Source organism: Lipotes vexillifer, unplaced genomic scaffold (genome assembly GCF_000442215.2).
Source record: "Lipotes vexillifer unplaced genomic scaffold, Lipotes_vexillifer_v1.1 scaffold150, whole genome shotgun sequence".
In the NCBI taxonomy this organism is placed as follows: domain Eukaryota; kingdom Metazoa; phylum Chordata; class Mammalia; order Artiodactyla; family Lipotidae; genus Lipotes; species Lipotes vexillifer.
In genome coordinates, this window is record NW_006792921.1 from 240,853 (window position 1) to 254,157 (window position 13,305).

Here is a 13,305-nt window from a genome sequence, read left to right on the forward strand (position 1 = left end):
ATATATGTGTATAATCTTCAATTCCTTCATCAAAAGGCCATCAGGGACACCTGTACTTGAACAAGTTGAATTTATTTTTCTCACTCACTGCAGCAAGTAAAGAGTGTACACCATGGGGAAGCAGGTGAGAGGGGGCAGTGAAGGAGGCATCTCAGGAACAGAGTGAGAAAGAACCTAATAATGAACTTTGGGCTTTGGTTGGGCAACCTGGGGGCAGGCCTAAGGAGTTTGTTCTAAATTGGGTGTTGCCAGGAAGCAGAGGCAATACTATGATTGAATATCTCATAAGTGTTATCTACAGGGAAGGCGGACTAGAGCGAGCCTAAAGCTGAAATGGCTCAAAAGAAGTCACTCATATTAACCACCAGAGGGGAGTGTTTGGTGTTTTGTGGGTTGTACGGCAACTCTGAAGTAGCTGTTCTGTGAGATTGTTTATTTCCAAGAATAGAACAGCACAGCTCAACTGTAAGCATTAGGCCCATCTGTAAGGACAGGAGGCCTGTCTGTGGGTATCAGGTTATTCTCGGGTATCAGGGGCTGCTTGTTTTCCCTGATAGGTAGGCAGGGAGCTAGGGAGCTAGGTGGATACAGAAAAAGAGAAAGCCAAATTTTTTGAAGAAAGAAAAGAGGAACCTCATGAGTCATCATTGGAGGTAGGTTTTAGACCTACTCCTTCCTCTGAAGATTGCTAATGAAGCAGAAGGAATTAGTGACTTATCCCCCGCCTTTTCAGTATGTACTCTCTAAAGGTTTCCCCCGCTATCCGAAAGTAGCACCCTTCCTGAGCCGAAACGGCATTGAGGTGAAGAAGCAATTACCAAAGGACACATCTTGCTAACAGGTGCACGAAATAAATCGAGATCAAGCACAGATGCTCACAGACACAGTTCAAAGCTAGGGCGTCCTGATGCTGAGATGCTGAGTGTAGTTCCAGGGGAAGGAGCTTGGCAGTGCCGCTCTCACCGCTCAGGGTGTGTGCTGCCTCTGTAACCACTGGCTGTGAAACACGCTGAATGCTATTTTCATTTTTTGCCTTTTTTCCTAAAAGTGAAAATCTTCTTTGGATCTCTTTCCATTAGCCAAATCAGGTGCTAATATAGGTCTATCATAAAAGGAAGTGGCTTAAAGTGAACTTTCAAAAAGTGGGGAATACCTGGTTCGGGACCACCTTAATGAAGAGGGGCAGGTCTTAGAGAAGAATTCCATGTAATAAATGTTGTACAAATGATAAAACTAAAAAATTGCCATTTTTCAACCCATGGTGAAAAAAATTCATTCAAGTTAAGATTATCAGTAGATGCCAAAGCAATTTGGGGAAAGGTGATTGGAGAAATGTATGTTTACATGTCACCAGAATATTTGTCATTTGTTCATAAATGACATACTGGTCACAGCTGGGAAACACATCTTTACAGTGTAGGATGAGGTTATTGCCACGTTGACCCAATGAACAATCCTAGAACCAGTAGCAGTGGACTTCAGACATTATCTGCCCCCTGACGTGGTCCATCCCCTGCAAAATCTCTTGCCCAAAGTGCTTGGCCTCAGTCTAATCAACCTTTAGACCTAACTTCAGTTTACAGGGAATACAGCGACAATAAGGAAAGCTACAAGGAAGTAACCCAGGAGGTAGGACCTTGTGTTATTCAGCTGGCCAGCCTCTTCAACAGATCACTACCATGGAAAAAAATGATGGGGGTGGGGATTCCACTCAAGGTTAAGAGAGATTCAAGAGACATGATGACCAAATGCAATAAGTGATCTTTACGGAGTCACACTGTAAGCTGTCAAAGATGTTTTAGGGTCAGTTGAGGAAATTGAAATATAGGCTGGGTATTAGATAATATGAAAGAATTATTGTTAATTCTGGTATAGTATTGTGGTTATTTAAGAAAATAAGATATGATAACAACTACAATAAATTCATTTATCAATATGGGAGGTATAGTATGCCTCTTCATCTGTTCAGAACTTGTATTATGTCCCTCAATAAGATTTTGTAATTTTTTTACATACATGTTAAAACTTTCTTTTTCAACTTATATAGATATTTTACAGTTTCTGTCACTATAGGGAATAGAACACTCCCTCATCCTCACTTTTTCATACCTAATTTAGCATTTCTAGGGCAGACAGTTGCTATGGGCTTAATATAGCAACTCAATAATCCTTTCTCATCTATGCTCTTGGAAGCATTAAGAGAAGTCCAAACATGATTGGAAGTAGGGTGTGGAGGAGTGAGGAAGTAAAACACCTTGAAGAGAGATGTTGTTAGTAGCATTTTTGATGTATTAATACACAAATGAAAGTTGAATCCTGACAACTAAGAAGGAAAAGTATGCACTAGAAGAAATGAAAAACATACTAGAACTTCCAAATTAATTTGGGAAGGAAGAATAAAAAGAAATAACCAAAAAAAAAAAGTTAAAAGTAAAATTATATATTATCTAGAAAGAGGCAAAGTATAAATAACCCATAGAAAAGAGTGTCAGCACAGATAAACTTCTAGTCAAAGGAAATTTTAGAGCTGCAAAAAAATTTTAAGAAAAAATAAGAGGAAATTAAGTAATTACTCAGCCATAAGAATTTATGAAAAGAACAACCAAGTAAAACAAAAGAAACTAGAATATGGTAAATAATAAAGATAAAAGTAGAAATCAACAAAATAGAAAACAAAAAAATTGTAGAAAGGAAAAAGAAAACGAAAAGTTGGTTCTATGGGAAGAACAATAAAATAATCTTCTGTTAAGTCTGATTGAGGATAAAAAGAGCAAGTATATACTATGTGAGAAATGAGAATATGAGACTGAATCCTGGATCCTGAAGAGATTATAGAAATTAAAAGGCAACAGTATATGTAAGTGTAAGGCAATAGATTTAAAAATCTAGGGGAAACAGATAATTTCTTAGTTTAAAAAATCTACTAGAAGTGATTGAAGAAGCAATACAGAACGTGAACAGACCAATAAAGACAGGAACAATAATTTAAGATGATTTATTTTAAAGAACTGGAACCAGAAAGTTTTATAGCTGAGCTCTATCTAATCTTTAAAGGACAAATCATTTCAATATTTACTTAAACCATTCCAGACCACAGGGACTCTAGCATAATCTTCATATTAAAATCTTAAAAACACAGAACATAAATAGGGAAACATAGAACTATTTCACTTATGAGTAAAATGCAGAATTCCAAAATAGAATGTTATCATATCAAAGAATAATAGTCATGATAAAATAGAATTTATTCTAGAATGTAAGGATAGTGCTGTATTAAGAAATCAGTTGATATAATTCATATTAGCAAATTAAAGAACAAAACCTGCATGATTAATAGATACTGAAAAAGATATTTGACCCATTTCAGGAACCATCCTTAGTTTTTAAAAATATGTAGAAAAGAATAAAAGAAAGCTACAGTTCTTAGAATTGAAGAAGACTATACCAAAAACAGGAAGCAAATGTCATATTAAATGAGGGAATTTTAAGTCAAGAATAGAACAGCTATCTTTGCTAACACTACTATTATTCAATATTATTTTTGGAAATTTTAATGAATGCAATAAGACAAAACAGAAATTATCAGTAAACATATAGGAAGATCCAAAAATTATATTTTCATCATTAATATGATTATTCACTAAGAAAACTATCAGAAAGCCAAAATCTGTTAAAATTAATGAAATAATCTAGAAATTAAATATAATAAATTAAATTGCTATTTTAAAATCCGTAGCAATTGTCTGCCCTAGAAATGATAAATTAGAAATGAAAAAGTGAGGGTTAGGGAGAGCTCCTCTGGTTCTGCTTTCATCCTACCCCTCCTTCCCTCTCTCCGTTTCCAGTTCTATCAAAGTATATAATCTTGGAAATATCATTAACTGTTCCCTCACTCTTGTTTCTTTTACAGGAGCGCATATAATTTAAGAGTACAGATAGAAAATCAAATTATCTGGTTTTAAACCCAGGCTTTGCCTTTTGCCAGCTCTGGGAACCTGGAGGGTAATATTTGGAGGTATTTACCGAGGTTTTCTTCTCTGCATTTGTATGTGTGGGTGTATGTGTATGTTGTACTCATTTCACCCTTGCTGCTCTTAAGAGATGGATATTCAGAAATGCAGAGATTCATTTGTTCAACAGTGTTTATGGAGCACCTATCTGTGTATAGGTACCAATTTAGGTGTCAAAGATACAGCAGTAAACAAGACAGATGAGGTCCCTGCTCTCATGAAGCTGATATTCTAGTGGAGGAAAAATAGACAGTAAATAGCGAGATCACAGATAACTAGATGATAGATAGATACATACATACATAGAAAAATAGTTGGCACATAGAGTAACTAAATAAATAAGAAAAATATCAGATAGTGATAAATATTATACAAAGAATTAAAATATTGTGATAATGTTCCAGTTATCTATTACTGTATAACAAACTTTTACAAAGCTTAGTGGCTTAACAAAACAACGATTTTACTATCTCACAATTTCGTGGGTGAGAAATTTGGGGAGGGCTCAGTTGCATGAGTCTTCTGCTCCACATGGGGTTGGCCGGGTGGTATTCAGCCGATGGCTGGTCTTGTATAGATATTTGGTGCCTGGGAGGGGTGGCTGGAAGGCTGGGATTATTGTCTGGAGAGCCTGCACATGGCCTGTCCAGCATGGCAGTGTCCGGGTAGTCAGGCTTCTTATGTGGCAACTCAGGGCTCCAGGTGAGGGTGTTCCAAGAGGCCCAGGCAGCTGTTGCAAGGAACCTAGCTTTAGAAGTCCTACAGTGTCACTTTCACTGCATTCTATCGGTCAGGCAAGTCATTAAAGCCAGAGCAGATTCCAGGGGAAGGAAATTAGACCCTTCCTTTCAAATTAACAATGACTTGGGTGATTGGGAAGGCTGATTGAGGAGGTAACATTTAAGCTGAGAGCTGAATAATATGAAGGATTGGATCCTGAAGATACAAGGAGAAAGCTTACCTACTGGTTGGTCAGAGGAACTAAAGAGTAAGGGCTTGGTGTGTCTGAGAAACTGGAAGTGACTGGGAGGGCGGTGAGCAAGGGGAGCAGTGGTATGAGGTAAGTCAGCAAAGCCACGGGGGACCAGGTTATGTAAGATTTTGTAAGCCTAGCTGAGAAATTTGGATTTTATTCTAAATGCTTCTTATTCCCAGAATCTACTAAAGAAGTTTTAGCAAAGGCCAGTCAAATCCATAGATTCTCTACAGAATTGCTTGTCAGGAAAGAGGCAAGAGCAGAAGCAGGCAGGCTAGCAAAGAGGCATTTGCAGTAGTACAAGAAGGAAATGATGGTGTATGGACCAGTGTGGTTGTAGGGAAGGCCAGATTGAAGATCTGTTTTGGAGGCATTATTGATGGATTACATGATTGGAATTTAGGAAAATCAAAGAATCAAGAAAATCCCCACCCCAAGATAAGTTTTAAGGAGTCTAAGAGCATAAAACTTCTCAGAGGTACCTTCTTAATTTCTTTCCTTCTTTACTCCATATACTTCATACCATCCGTCACCAAGTCCTGTTCATTCTACCTTCAAAACGCATCCCAAATCCTACTGCTTCTCATCACTTTCACCACTAGTCACAGCTTCCAGCAACGTTCACCTGGATTAATGTAATAACCTCCTAAGTGGTCTCCTGTTCTACTCTTGTTCCACCTTGTCAGCTTGCATGAAGTGGTCAGCATGATCTTCTAAAAACGTAAATCATATCCCCTTCTCAAAACTTTTCAACTTCTCTCTCATTTGGAATACAGTGTGAAGCACTCACTGTGCCCCTGCTGCCCATCAGCCTCACTCCCACTCTTCTCCTCCTCACTCTCCTCTGCTAACACTGGCTATGCTGTTCTGATCACAGGGAGACTGCAGCTGCCTCAGGGCCTTTGCACTTCCCGCCCTGTTTGCCTGGAATGCTTTCCTCAGAGTTATTCACCTGGCACACTCCCCAACTTCATTCAAATCTCTCATCCTCAGAGATACCTACTCTGACCTAAGCTCCCTGCCCCCTCACTGTCTAGCCCTTTAACCCTCTTTTATACATCTTTATTGCACAAATTACCCACCTGAAGTTATATTTCATTTGTTTATCTGTTTGTTGTATATCTGTTATTTATTTATTATGTATCTCATTCATTGGCATGTAAATTGATGAGGGAAGCAGCCTGTCTGTCCTGTTCATTGCTATATACCCAGGGCCCAGAACTGTGCCTGGTATAATGAAGGCACTTAAATAACATTTGTAGAAATGAATAAATGTTAGCTATTATTATCATTATTAATATTATGAGTTTCTTGCATATCCTCTTGATTTTTCCTTCTAAATGTCTCTGTTCATGCCTTCTTTCCATACTCACTTGGCAGTCACCACCTGAATCCAGGCCTCTCTCACTCCACACCTGGCGACCGGTGAAGCCTTCTTCCTGGGCTTCAGAAATCTAGTTACTTTCCTTCTCCAGGCATCTGTCATGTGACTGCCTGGTCACTGTTTCTGAAACATTGCCTAATTATTTCATATCTCCTTTCTAACAGCATGAAGTCTGATCACTGTAGCCTTGCAGTCATTTCCCTCATAGCTGGTCTCTCTCAATCTTTTGCAGCTTCATTTCCCATTACTTCCTCCTGTGAACCCTTGCCCCCAGGCAAATTGCTGCACTTGCTCAAATCTGGTACTTTTCCATGCCTGTGAGTTGACCCGTGCCATTTGGCCCATCTATCCCAAACCTTCCCTACTATTCAAAGTTGGCCTCAAATCTCACATCCATGGGGACTGACTCAGAAGCAAGAATTCTCTCTCTAAGTAGTCTTACATTTTTTTCCCTCTTCCCCAGTTGAACCTTGTATTGGCTCAGTCATATATTATACTGACTACACACTTTGTATACGAATATATAGGTGTACTCAGTCCTACCTTCACAAATATAGAGCCAGTATGTCCAACATGTACACTGTAGCTTAAAGTTTTAACTATTTCCACTTTAGCTTAAGGCTCTCAGTTATAGTCCTGCCCTGTCCCTTATTATGTGTGATTTGACAGATTCTATAATCTCTTCGAGTTTCTGTTTCCTTTTCAGTAGAATGGGGATAAGCTCTCTCTCATAGTGCTGTCATTAGAATTGGATGAGTTCAAATACAATGTTTAATACACAGTGGGCCCCAATTAATTGTTATCATTCCTTTTTGTGTTTCCCACAGTGCCACTTCATAGTGTGGTTGATGGCTTTGCAAATAGGCAGGGAAATATCTGCAATAGGCATTATACCACCAGCTAGCCTTATCATGCACATTTCATAAAGATTACAGCTTTAAAATAAATGTATATTCCCGGTGCCTTCCTCTTCCTGCCTTGCTTTGGACATTACAGTTTTCACTTAACTGATGACACCTGAGTCCATCTGGGCAGCGTTAGGCTTTCCCTAGATATTCCCACCCCTGTGGGAGCACCAATCACGGGGTCTTTCCCGCAGTGGGGGAAATAAAGCATGAGAATGGGAGTGAGGATAGGAATGACCACTTTTGCAACCAGATTTCTGGAAGGTAAATGATTCGAGCAATGTGATTGCAGAAATAAGCTTATCTGAATAGCATGACCATTCGCTGGGACTCACTCAGGCACACATAATCTAAAGGTCTCTTCTCCATCGTCTTAAGTTCTGGTAAAGTCGTCCCAATAATACTGAGCAAGCTCTTTCTTGGCCTAATGCCCCCTTTTGGTGATGCTATAATCTGTATTTTTATTCCTTCTTATTTACCCTCTATGGTCTCAGCAGTTGAGCCGTTGTCAGAGGTCTTGTTCTTTCCTTCCCATGCTGGCGAATCTGCACAGGCAGGCAGATGTGGTACAGAAAACCCTGTGTCATTGTCAGTGGGTTTCACACCAGGATTCAGTCTGCACAGGGGCTGCCTGGCACGTGCTCATAGTCACTGGGCAGGGGAGCTACTACAGGGCCTTCCCTTTTGACTGCAGTGTCTGTCATGGACAGAGCAGTGTCACAGAACTGGTGAGGCGATATTGTTTTCTTATGCTTCCTTCCAACACAACAGAAGTAAGATGGAGGGGTTTTCATTCAGGACCAAAATGATGCAGTCACGTGGATCAGTGGGGTCTTAGGAGCAGAGAGCTCACTGGGATGGGGAATTGAGGAGAGCTCCAGAGAGGAACCACTTACAGAGGTACAGGCTGTGTTAAGTGAAGCAAGGGCCGTGCAACACTCCAAGGCCAGCAGCAGTGAGAACGCTTACCTGCTAGGCCAGAGTGAGAGAAAGGAGGAATAGTACCCCCCTTTGCCACGGTTTCATTTTCCATGGTCAGCCTCTGTACATAAATATTACATGGAAAATTCCAGAAATAAACAATTCTTAAGTTTTAAGTTGGGTGCCATTCTGGGTAGTGTGATGAAATCTCTGTCCTGCTCCATCCCACCCAGGATGTGTATCATCCCTTTGTCTAAGCGTATCTGCCCATTAGTAGCCGACTAGATTATCAGGTTAACTGTCTTGTGTTCTAATCCACCCTTATTTTGCTTAATAATGGCCCCAAAGGGAAAGAGTAGTCATGCTGGCAGTTTGGACATGCTAAAGAGAAGCCATAAAGTGCTTCCTGTAAGTGAAAAAGTGAAAGTCCTCAACTTCATAAAGAAAGGTAAAAAATCGTATGCTGAGGTTGCTAAGATCTATGTTGAAGCCATAAAGTGCGCCCTTTAAGTGAACAGGTGAAAGTCCTCAACTTAATAAGGAAAGGAAAAAAAAAGTATGCTGAGGGAGCGAAGATCTATGAAAAGGACAAATCTTCTATCTGTGAAATTGTGAAGACAGAAAAAGAAATTCATGCTAGCTTTGCTGTCGCATCTCAAGCTGCAAAAGTTATGGCCTCACTTCATCTCATCACGTAGCCTTTGTATGATCTCACTTCATCACAAGAAGGGTGAGTAGAGAACAATAAGACAATGAGAGAGAGAAACCACATTCAAATAACTTTTATTACAGTATATTGTTATAATTGTTCTATCTATAATATCTATGTTATTAGTTATTGTTGTCAATCTCTTACTGTGCCTAATTTGTGAATTAAACTTCATCATAAGTATGTAAGTATAGGGAAAAACATAGTATATACAGGGTTCAGTAGTATCCCTGATTTCAGGGATCCACTGGGGGTCTTAAACCGTATCACCCACAGATAAGGGAGGACTACTGTATTACCAGAACCCAGAGGAAACATCCGTAGATCTAAGAGGGAGGTACCTAAAAGATGCCCTGTCTTCAGTAGAGGTGTCTCTAGCTCAGAGTGACCAGGCAGGGAGCAAGCTGGAAAAAATAAAGACCCTGGCTTCTCCCTCATCCTGCTATGATCGTGCTTCCCCACAGCTGAACCCAATAGAACGGGAGCCAGAGGACAAGGGCCCTGCTGCTGCTGACCATAACATTCACCTCCTCAGGCACAGAGAAGGGTAGGGCTGGGTCTGCAGGGGCAGGGGAGGAATGTTTAGCATATGGGGATTGTTAGTTTAGGTGTTAGTGGGTCTGATGGATCAGGAGGGCAGGCCTGGCAAGAATCTCTTTGAATGAGTTAATTTAACATTTGGGGCTCAAAGAAAAGAGGACGTGACCTTGAATGAGGAGGAAGGGGGTGGGAGATGGAACAGCATGGTGTCTGGCATGTGGTTTCCTGGAGTCCTGCCCATGTACTCAGGTGTGAACCTCAGGAAGAAAGGCGCTGATGGAAGAAGCAGAGGTGACTTTTCACGAGGGAAACATCCCATCCCCATTCAATCTTACCTTCCCTCTTCATTTATCCCTAGAGCCCAAATTGACTTTTTGAGCCAAGGAAGCCCCAGTTTCTGGACCTTGCTATAGACCAAGGAGAGGAATACGCTCCCTATTTCACTGAAGTGAGGTGGAGAATTTCAGGGAATGGGGCACTTCCCTGGCCAAACGAGGATTTGCAGCAAGGGAACTTTAGGAGATAACCTTTGGTTCTCAAAGAAGGTACCCAGAGTGGGGGCAGGGATGGATCATCATGCCTACCACCCAGAGTCTTCTGGGACAAATCGATAGATATTATTAATAGGAGTAGCTAAAAAGGAAGAAAATGAGAAGACTTTGGATGAACTCACATAAGACACTTCCAGGAATTCCCATAAAAACAAAGATCTGGGGGAAAATGGGAGGCACTACATTAGCTGGTAGGTACATGTTAGCATGAATATGACCCACAGGCTAATTTATAGCCACAGGCTAATGAGGTCTGGAGCAATACAAGTTAGACTGAAATAATTTTTGCACATTGGTTTATGTTTAGTTCTTTTGTACTGTAGTTAGCATGGTAACCTGTCTAAATTTTAAAGTGTGTTTTCCCCCCTATCTCTGTTCTGTATGTATTTTATAAATTATATCCAGTGTAGAGGTCCTTGAACTTATTTTTGTGACATAAACTGCTTGGGTAGTCTGGTGAAACCCCTTCTTAGAAAACTGTTTTTAAACGCATGACAAAAAACATAGGCTTCAAAGAAAAATTTTAAAATCAAAATACAGTTATCAAATCTTTTAATGTGATATAAAAAGATATATAGTTTGTTAATGCATTAGATAACAAGATTTGGTGGTGGGTCTAATAAAGTGGTGGGTCTAATAAACACCACACTTTTGCCATGCCGCACAGCTTGTGAGATCTTGGTTCCCCAACCAGGGGTCGAACCTGGGCCCTCAGCAGTGAAAGCGCAGAGTCCTAACCACTGGACCACCAGGAAATTCCCAAAACACAACACTTTTGAAATTTCATGAGCATAGTACTATTTTGAAGTTTTGGCATCAACTTTAATGTGATGTGAAACTTGTAATTTCTACTGTTGTCAAAGTCAGAGGTACCGCTAACATAGCCATGGTCAGTGCCCACCTCCATAAATGAAGGAAATACCAATTTTTAGTTAAAGAGTAGTGACAACAGAGATGTATTTTTTGCTCAAGTTCATGAACATCCTCAATTCTATCTACAAGCCCGTTATTAAGAACTCTTGCTAGGATCTCCTAAACCCTCTCACAACTGAAACAAAAACAAAGGCAGCATGAGAGTAAAATTTTCAGATGAATAGTTTCAGAGGAGTCTGATTATATCCCACCTCCTGCCTTTGCACCTCACACCATGGAAAATTCTAGATAATGAATCATGGGCCAGAGAGGAAGAGTTGGAGCCACCCCATATTGAGGAGATGAGAAGAATGTTCTAAGAGACTCCAAGAGTCCTGGAGAGCTAAGTCAGCTCCAAGCTTTCCTTGAAGCCATGGCTGTGGAGAACACCCTCCTCCACCCAGGAGGAGCCTGGTAACTCAGCCTGTTACCCACTGGGCATGAAGTCTTTGGAGATACAATCTCTGGTCAATCCCTCAATAATCTGCCTTGTGCACTCTTCTTCTCACGTGGACCAGCCACTAGAAGAGAGGGCTTGAACATCTTCCAGGATAGTCATGGCCTAAAGGGAAAGTCCTACCCTCTGACCAAAGTTGACAAAACAGAATTTATGTGATATAGGTAAAGATGCCTGGTCTTAAATGAAGTCTAAAGGAGACACTAATGAGAACAGCTGCAGAATATATCTGAAAATTAACCACAAACCCCACACCCCCAGATGGGTGCCAAGTTATTTAGAAGAGTTATAATAGTTGCAGTCAACTGCATACTTGGACACCTCCAGCTTTAGCAATACTACAGGATTCTGGACAGTTAAGCAAATTGTGGGAATAATTTACAGACTGAAGTAGGTGTTATGCTTACAGGAGTGGGCCTGGAAAAGTGTTCTTCTCTCAAGAGTGGAGGCTCTGGCTCTAAGGCAGCTTCCTGTGCCATACTGGGCCAAGAGGCAATGAAAAGCTGGCAGATGATACCATTTCAAAGGCCTGACCTCTCAGTCACTCCTGTGACCCCAGAGAAGCCACAACTACCTGAAGGGGGAATTGTAATTCTAATACAGTAACAAAGGTTGGACTAGTTCATACGTTTAAGACAAAAGTCACATGAGGGCAATGAGAAATGTCATTTATTACACAGGTCCTAAATTCCTCTCCATTTTCCCTAAGTGCCAGGTGGTCCTAAAAGATGACTGGGAGAAAGGGGGACATGAGGATGATGACAGCACGGTGAGGCCTCCTATCTGGGCCCAATCTCTTTGAGTCCTCATGGGAACATGGGTGAAAGCTGATCTAATAATAGATATTTGACACCCTACACAAAAGGGAAGAACAGAAGATTAAAGCTCAACTCCTCTATTTTATATATGGGAGACTAGGACTCAGAGAGGTGATATGCCTGAAATGTGACATTTTAGAATAAATAATACCAGACTAAAATGCAGCTTTTCTGACCTCTGATCATTGTGTTTTTTCCATCATTTAGAAAAAATTCTAAGCAAACTACATACACTGTTTATATCTTGGCCTTCATGGCTCAATCTCAGCAGCAGAAGGGGAAGTGATAGCTGTGGTCTCTCAGTGATGAAGGATGAAGACCAAACCTGGAATGGGTCAGACCAAATGCCAGAAAGCACAAACCTACTAGGTACACATTTTAAATTGGCTCACTCAAAACCTATTCACATACCTTCTCATTCCTTACTGTACCATAGAAGCTGGAAAGCTAAAACTTTCCTTCCCAGATACCCTTGCAGCTAAAAGAGACCATGTGAGATGTGGTGAATAAGACATAAGCTCAAGTCGGATGGTTCTATATCTTCTGCTGCTTCTTTCTCCCTGACTAGAATGTGAACTTGATATTGAAGGTGTATCAGTCATCCTCAGGATTATGGGACAGGAAGAGAAAAAGTGCAGACCCTTGATGGCATTTTGAGGTGCTGAACAAGCCTTGATTTGCTGAAACCCAGACTTCTTCTCACTGAGATAAAGAAACCCCTTCCTTGTGTAAGTCCACATTCATTAAGTTTTATGGTACTTGTGCCAAACATAATCCTAACTTATATTTCAGTCTGTGAATCAAAAGTGGACTCAAGGATGGCAAATACATGCTAAAACAAATTTCAGTCAGGTGAGTTCATGTGATCATTGAGTTTAAAACTCAGTATGATATAATACAAGTTAGCAAAGAGATCCAATTAAAGAAGGTAAGAAAACTGTCTAGATATGAAAATGCTGTTTGTATGGAGTGGTTTTGAAGGCCCAGAATGTGACCTGTGGATGTGCTTTGGTTGGATAACTCTCCAACATTAATTAATCAAGGCACCATGATTCAAGGTCATCATTACTTCATTTGGGGCCATCTATCCTCGTTCCACTTGTAAAAATAAAATAAAATGGC

General features: G+C 40.4%; 1 non-coding gene across 1 annotated transcript; it reads right to left on the reverse strand.

The window, feature by feature from the left end:
* Positions 1 to 10,678: 10,678 nt before the first annotated feature.
* Positions 10,679 to 10,751, reverse strand: TRNAE-UUC (transfer RNA glutamic acid (anticodon UUC)). The gene has a single exon. It is a non-coding gene; the product is annotated as a tRNA-Glu (tRNA).
* Positions 10,752 to 13,305: the final 2,554 nt, after the last annotated feature.